Raw genomic sequence first — 7718 nt, 5'->3', positions numbered from 1 at the left:
ACCCATATTGAAAGCAGTTATAAATATGTGTCACAAGCTAGGGCATTAAGGAGAACAGGGAGACTACACAACTGAGATGAAACTTTTAGTAGCTTTTATTTAGGTGTGGTAAGGCCCACAGACTAGGAGATACTGCTGTTGAAAAGATGGTTTGCTAATAGTTCCAAAGATGAGGGAGCATGTCATGACGGGGGCAGGATGGGAAGGCACTGCAGTATCTCAGGTGGCATAGTGGGCCATGGACAACAGCCTTCATTGTGGTCTCTTTGGGAAGAAATGGCAAGACAGTGTAAATAGGTTTATGATTGGCTAGTCTGCATAATTTCATTTTATTTAATTATTTATTTTTTATACCTATAGCACCTGGTCTCCCTAGATGGTCTCCCATCCAAGTACTAACCAGGCCCAACCCTGCTTAGTTTCCGAGATCAGATGGGATCGAGCTTGTTCAGGGTAACCTGGCCATAGACAAGTCTGCATAATTTCAGGGCGCTGTGGGGCTCTCTAAAATGGAAGATGCCCCTAGTAGTCTGATACCAGATCCTCCCATCCAAGTACTAACCAGGCCCAACCCTGCTTAGTTTCCGAGATCAGATGGGATCGAGCTTGTTCAGGGTAACCTGGCCATAGACAAGTCTGCATAATTTCATTTTATTTATTTATTTATTTTTTATACCTATAGCACCTGGTCTCCCTAGATGGTCTCCCATCCAAGTACTAACCAGGCCCAACCCTGCTTAGTTTCCGAGAACAGACGGGATCGAGCTTGTTCAGGGTAACCTGGCCATAGACAAGTCTGCATAATTTCAGGGTGCTGTGGGGCTCTCTAAAATGGAAGATGCCCCTAGTAGTCTGATACCAGATCCTGGGGTCATTAGGGCTGGTGGCTCAGACTGCAAGAGTCCTATAGAGGAAGTGGTTGGGGATTGGGGTCTGAATCTGTGTGTTTGCATTTGAAAAGCACACTCATGGGTAAATTGTTTACGATTTCTTAGGATTTTGCTAGCTCTGGGAGGAGCAGTTGTAGCAAGGCCCCAAATGTCAGAGCATCAGACTATAGAAAATGAAAGACATGGTTAATACAGTGATATTTCTCAAGACTTGAAAGTCAGAATGCCAAAAGCACAATAGAAATGTTTAAGATAGCATTGCATATTTTTAAGAGAGCATTTCTTTTTCAGCAATATGCCTATTAGATTTATGATAGACTACTAATAGGTTTGAGGTATGACACACATATGGCACATATTTAAATATAAAATTTAATTTTGACATGTATGTACCTTTGAAAGTATCATGTGTTTGTCATCAATGCATCCTCTCAAGTTTCAGTTTAATATTTTGCCCAATTTTAATGGTTACTTATTGAATTTTGAGAGTCTTTTATTGCATTATATGTTCTAGATATAAGTCCTCCACTATATAGATGATTTGCAAACATTTTCTTATAGTCTTTGGATTACTTTTTTCTAAGAATGTCATTTGAGGAACAAAATTTCTGTATTTTAATAAAATACAATTTATTATAGCTTTCCTTTTATGGACCATATATACATATTTGTTTATTTTTCTACACATAATGTTATACATAAAGAAAAAAATAACATCGTAAAACAATCTAGTAGTAACCTCAGATCCTTACTGAAGGAAAAGCCAAGTAGAAATATATTTCTATCTTGCTTCATGATCATATTTGTGGAGGTTACCAGTTTCCAAAGGGAATCAGATGTGAAAAAACTGTTAGAAAAAAAAATCAGTAATGACCTCAGCATTAAATCAGAATGGGCTATTCTTGATAGTTAATCCTTATTTAAATGATCATTTAACATGGGCTTTTCTTCAACGTATTTCCTTTGAATTATGGCCTGAATATTTTTTTAAAACTCCTCTGAGGCATTACATATTTAATAAATTTAAGACATGGTGACATTCACTGAAGCATATAGTTTTTTAGACCTTAGCATCCTAGCAACCATATTATTGCCCTGTGGTGCTACTATTCCACAGTACAATGAAACAGGATATTAAGCTTGTCAAGACACAGGAAGACTAGAGCATATGAATCAGATTGCAATCTATCCTGCTGAAACAGATCACATTTAGATAAATGCACTTCTTTATTTTCCATGAAACCCAACTTTCAATTATAATGGAAGCTGCATTTAAAATGAAAGTTCTAAATAGTTCAGGGTTATGAAGAAGGAACTCGTGCTTCGGACACTGAATTCTGGGGACTTCAGGTCATGATATAAGTGATGAGGATCCATTCAGCCAATGGTGATCTTGAATTCCTGCTCTTGGACACCAGAATTAGGGACTTGAGCTGCAGCCCCTTGAGTAAAATTGGCAGCAAAGAGTATATCACCTTATAAATGTCAGTGCCCAAAGGGCTAAATGTTAGTGTTAGAAAAATAGTTTTATAAAATGAAGATTCACAAGAATGTAAGTTATATGATTATTATGAAGTTATCTGGAAAATCTTAAAATTGAAGTTATGCACAGGCTATGACTCAGAATTTCCATTCCAGACATGCCCTAGAGCAACCTGCTTATCAGATATCAGATGTGTACAGATGTTCATCGCATTGTAGTCATAGTAAAAACCGGCAATAATCTAAATTCCATTAACATAAGAATGGAAAAAATTGTATATTAATAGGGATACTAAAAAGTGGAAATGAATGAATTAAAAAGACATGAATCAACATGAATTTATCTCACAAACATTTACGGGTGAAAAACTATGAATAAAGTATTTTATGAAGTTTAAAAATATGCAAGAATAATGTATATTACAGAAATCCACACATGAGTAGGAAAAATCAAGATGAATGTGAGTGTTGAACATCAGACTCATAGCAATTCTGAGTAATCGAGAAAGGAGTCTGGGGGTGGGCTCGTATTAGTCACCATGCCTTTTTTGTTTGTCAGAAATATTTTTAAGAAAAATGTGTAGCTTCTACTTTGGGTGAGGCCACCATCTAGGGCCTGAGAAAGAAACAACAAGCCATCCTCCTTTTCCTTAAAAAAAGCTAAATTTCAATTGAGAGTATTAAACTATCAGAAGTTTGGATATTTAATAATATCCAAAGTAGTAAATATTTTTTGAACAGAAACAGACTTTATATTTTAGAGCAGTTTCAGATTCACAGAAAAATAGAGCAGAAAATATAGAAAGTTCCCATACAACTTCCACTCACACACAGCCTCTCAATATCCATAGCCTGTTCCAGAATGGCATATTTGTTATAATCAGTGAATGTACATTGACATGTCATTATTACCCATATTTTATTATTTACATTAGGTTTCTATCTGAAAAAAACAATACCAATTTGAGAAGATATATGCACCCCTGTGTTTCATTGCAGCATTATTTACAGTAGCCAATATCTGGAAACAACCTAGCTGTTCATCAATAGATGAATGGATGAAGATATGGTGTATACACACAATAGAATGTTATTCAACAACAATAAAGAATGAAATCTTGCCATTTGTGACAACACGAATGGACTTAAGAGGATATTATGTTAAGTGAAATAAGTCAGAGAAAGACAAGCACCATATGATTTCTCTTGCATGTAGAATCTAAAAGACAAAAAATGAATAAACAAAACTAACAGACCTGTAGATATTGAGAACTGATGGTTCCCAGAGAGAAGGTAGAGGGATGGGAATTTAAAAAAAAAAAAAAAAAGAATACTCATGGACAGAGAATAGTCTTCAAATGCTAGTTAATTCAAAAACAGAATGCTAGTGACCTCACCACAAATCCTTAGAAAAGTAGATAACTGTGTCACGTTTTTGAGTTAATAAAAAAAAAAAAAAAAAAAATTGGTGTACCTATTTTTTCCCCCGCTCCTCACTGGAAGCAGGAGGAGAATTTTCTGACATTCACTGTGAAATGGTAGAACTCTTGGAATTAAAACTCATAAAAATATGGGGGCCCTACATGACTTGGAGCCCCCCTAGGGTTTTTGTCAGAATGCCCATACTGAGCCTTCAGTAACTCATCAATTACAGTTCAGATTTTCCTACTCTGGTACTCCTTTCCATGGAAGTTTCTGCTTATAGGTTTCTGTTCTGCCAAACTGGTGCTCTATGCAGCCTGTCTGTCTGTCTTTTGTTTGGGGGATGGGGGGATGGTTTGCCCTGTGATCGCATTACTCCTATGGCTCTTAGAAGAGTTATTGACTGTTAGGACAGAGTGACATCTTCCATGTTCCTTACATGCTGGTTAGAAACCAAGTCTTCTCAATTATTTAATAATAAAGTTAGCTTTCTAAAATGAACTGTGTTAACCAGTAGCAAACACATAACCAATCTCCCAGAAACATGACAAAAATGAGGGAGATCTAGGGAGTAAAGGAAAACCAACACTGCAGGCACATGTCTCTTTATTAGACACCTCACATATCTTTGCAGGATATGATGAAATTTATTAAGTGGACATGTCCTCCCATTCTAGCCTGAGTTATTTCAAACATTTCGTACAGTGGCCTAAGTTCTATACGAAGGGTGAAACTTGTTCTGTATATTTGCTTTTACATTCAGTATTGTTCTATTGACTCCATTTTTTTCAGATAGGTAAATTAAAGCATAGAGGTCTTACAATTTGCCTAAAGTCCTCAGTGGCCAATTTCAAGCCAGAGTATAAACCATGGTACCACCAAGTACTTGGCTTCCAGCCTAAGGATCCTCCATTCTTCTCCCCTGCTTGGATTTAACTTATCTTATGAGTCCATCTAATAATCTAATAATGGAGAAATGGGAAAGTACCCCAAGGTATGGATTTATAAATTTTATTTCAAAATTTTCAAGTTTCATCCTGTAACTTCACTATACATTTAATCTGTCAAGAACTGTCCTTTGAGATATCATAAAATCCTCTATCTCAAAAGAGACCTTGGAGAAGGTCTCTTCAACTACTTTGAAGTTCTTCTAAATGTCCCAAGACCATTATCACTGAGGAGTTCATTAACTGCTATTACTCAGAAATAAGGGATTTCATGAATAGATGTATCTGTCACATACTGGGTTAATTAGAATGAATCACATTTCTGTTTTATAGGATTCTCAGAGCCTTTAGAGTGCTAATGTGATGGTAAATTTGAGCACAGAATTCCAATACTTTATAGTGCACATAATAACAAAAATGTACTTGACAGTAAGACAAAATAGAAAGTGAGGTAATACATATAATTTGTTTCATACTTTTAAAAATGTCCCATCGCACATTACAGACCATACAGAAAGCTCACATATTGTTTATGGCACAAACGATGTGACTCATGCATTAAATTTCTATTTGACATCTGCACTACGAAACAGTAGATTTACTTTACTGAGACCATTATCCCACAGATAGCAATGTTGTTACAGTGTGTGAAATTATATTTCATAGGTCCCAGATTGTTAAAGAAGTTCGGGCTGTTTTGCCCAAGCTTCTAATTTTTTCAGATGAGGGCCCAAAATGAAGACCTATCTTAAACAGCAAGGTCTCACTTTTTTTTTTTTTTGGCAGAGCTGGGACAGAAACCTGGTTCTCTTTATTCCTGCTGCACAGTGCTTCTAATCCCGTGATTGGCATTACAGTGCCAAATTATGTCAATGACTACAATACTGTACTTGTAGTTAAAATTCCATTTATTTTTATAGGACAGGGCACAATCTCAGAAAACAAAAACACATGCCAAAATGAGAAATGTGTCATTCTCCGGCAACAGTTCCACTATTGCGGGCTGTCTATTACATGCTTCAAGTCCCCTCAGTTCAGCTGGTCTAAAATAACTTTATCACCAATAGCTGTTTCTCCCTCCAATGAGCCAATATTGAACAAAGCCATTTGACTGTATTAAAACAGGTGTATAATTGTTTCCACAGTCACTGCCTCTCCCTGTGTAACCAGTTACATGAATGGTTGTGGAATCAACCCTCTCCTGCAGGTGTGAAAAACTCATCTCCCTCTCAAGTTCTCCATTAGAAGGAGCACTTCAAGCCCAGTTTTGACTGGCCAGAGTGTAATAAAAAAGGTCTTAAAATGTTTCTTCTAAAAGCTTCTCTAATTGATCACCTGAAACTGTCAGTTGGATCTCTGAGATCCATCTAGTTTTGAAATTATTCCTCCACTTTCTATAACTCAATACTGTTGCTAAAATTCAAGCATCAGGAGTTTATATCCAAAGAGGATTTTTCTAAAATATATGCAAATATACAAAAACTTATATGGGTAAAGAAAGTAGCAAAAACAAAATCACAAGGGAAGTACTTAAAACACTTGGGAACTAATCTGCCTAATAGAATATTAGAATGTGTCTTATGAGCAAGTACTAAATGTTCAAAACAATAAGAAAAGGAAGCAAAGAGAAAGACCTTTAAAAAGGATTCTAAGCAGCAGGACACACAGATCTTCTTTGGAATACCAAAGAAGAGGTCTCCTTATATTTTAGATAAACCAAAGCAAAAGAATGTGGCGAATTTTTGTTACATGGAAAATTGTGAATTTTTCTATTCCACGAAGTGATGAGATCATATACACTACAAACTAGGAGATCAGCCGTGCTATGTCTCAGCATAGGCTTCTATCTGGCAGTTTCCTGGGTTCTTCTTTCTGAAGATTCTCCTGTATCAAAACCTGGGAGACTGTCATGGTTTCCCTATTTGCTAGACTCATTGACCTTCAGATGGAGTAGGACCAACAAGGTGAAAAGTATGTGATTATTTTTACTTAAGGGGAAATAAATACTTTAAAGGCTCTTAGGTTTTTACAGTTTCTAATAACGATTGGCTGGATTGTTTATTATGTCATTTGTTCGGGTCATTTATTATGTGATTATGTCGGATGTAGCTAGGACGCTGCAACACTTCGATGGCATCTCTGTTAGATGCAGGTACTGGCACCGCTATCACTGTTACTGCCCAAGCTCCCATTTGTAGACAAACAAAACTGCTTAGCACTGCTGGGGAATGTGTGTTCCTCACGTGCTTGCAAGGTAAATAGGTGCCCATGTTCCCTGTCCCATAAGTAGTCCACCACTTAGGCGAGGTACTTAGAGTAGTCCAAACCATAGAGACAAATAATAGAATGGTAGTCATCAGGATCTGGGAGAAAGACACAATGTTTAATGGGTATAGAGTTCTAGTTTTGCTGAAAAGAATTTTGGAGATGGATGGTGGAGATAGTTGCACAGCATATAAATGTACATAATACCACTGAACTGCTTACTTTAAAATGGTTAAGATGGTAAATTTCATGTCTATTAGCACAGTGAAAAAAAACTGAAAAAGAGAATCTTATCTAATTCTGATTCCAGAACTTCGCTAATTCTATCGCCACGCACACTGATTTGTACACAAACACTTTTGACCTATTTGTGTATTTGCACACCTGCCTCAGCCGGTTTTAAACATTTTGAGAAGATTTTTATTCATCTTTGTATCATTTTCTGTTAGCAATTAATTTAACAGAAATCTATTAAGCCCCTTCTAATATTCTTAGTGCTGTAGTGAAGTAAATTAGACTTTTTTTCCTAGATATTCATAACCTTTTCTTTAGATTTAAAATTTGTTAAATTTATTGTAATGATGCCTTTTACTTTGCTTTTTTATATTTAAGAAGTTATATGTTAAATTATTTGACAGAGTGGTACAAGTCATGAATTCTGAAGACATTACTTGGTTTTGAGCCTAATTCTGTTACTTCCTAGCTGAGTTAC

The 7718-nt window shown here is 36.1% G+C and overlaps 2 pseudogenes; both read right to left on the bottom strand.

The window, feature by feature from the left end:
* Positions 1–351: 351 nt before the first annotated feature.
* LOC111742244 lies at positions 352–470 on the bottom strand (annotated as a pseudogene).
* Positions 471–673: 203 nt separating this feature from the next.
* On the bottom strand, positions 674–792 carry LOC111742252 (annotated as a pseudogene).
* Positions 793–7718: the final 6926 nt, after the last annotated feature.

Source organism: Pteropus vampyrus, unplaced genomic scaffold, assembly GCF_000151845.1.
Source record: "Pteropus vampyrus isolate Shadow unplaced genomic scaffold, Pvam_2.0 Scaffold89, whole genome shotgun sequence".
Taxonomy (NCBI): Eukaryota; Metazoa; Chordata; class Mammalia; order Chiroptera; family Pteropodidae; genus Pteropus; species Pteropus vampyrus.
The sequence above is the reverse complement of the archived record's forward strand: the minus strand, read 5'-3'. Positions and strand labels throughout refer to the sequence as shown.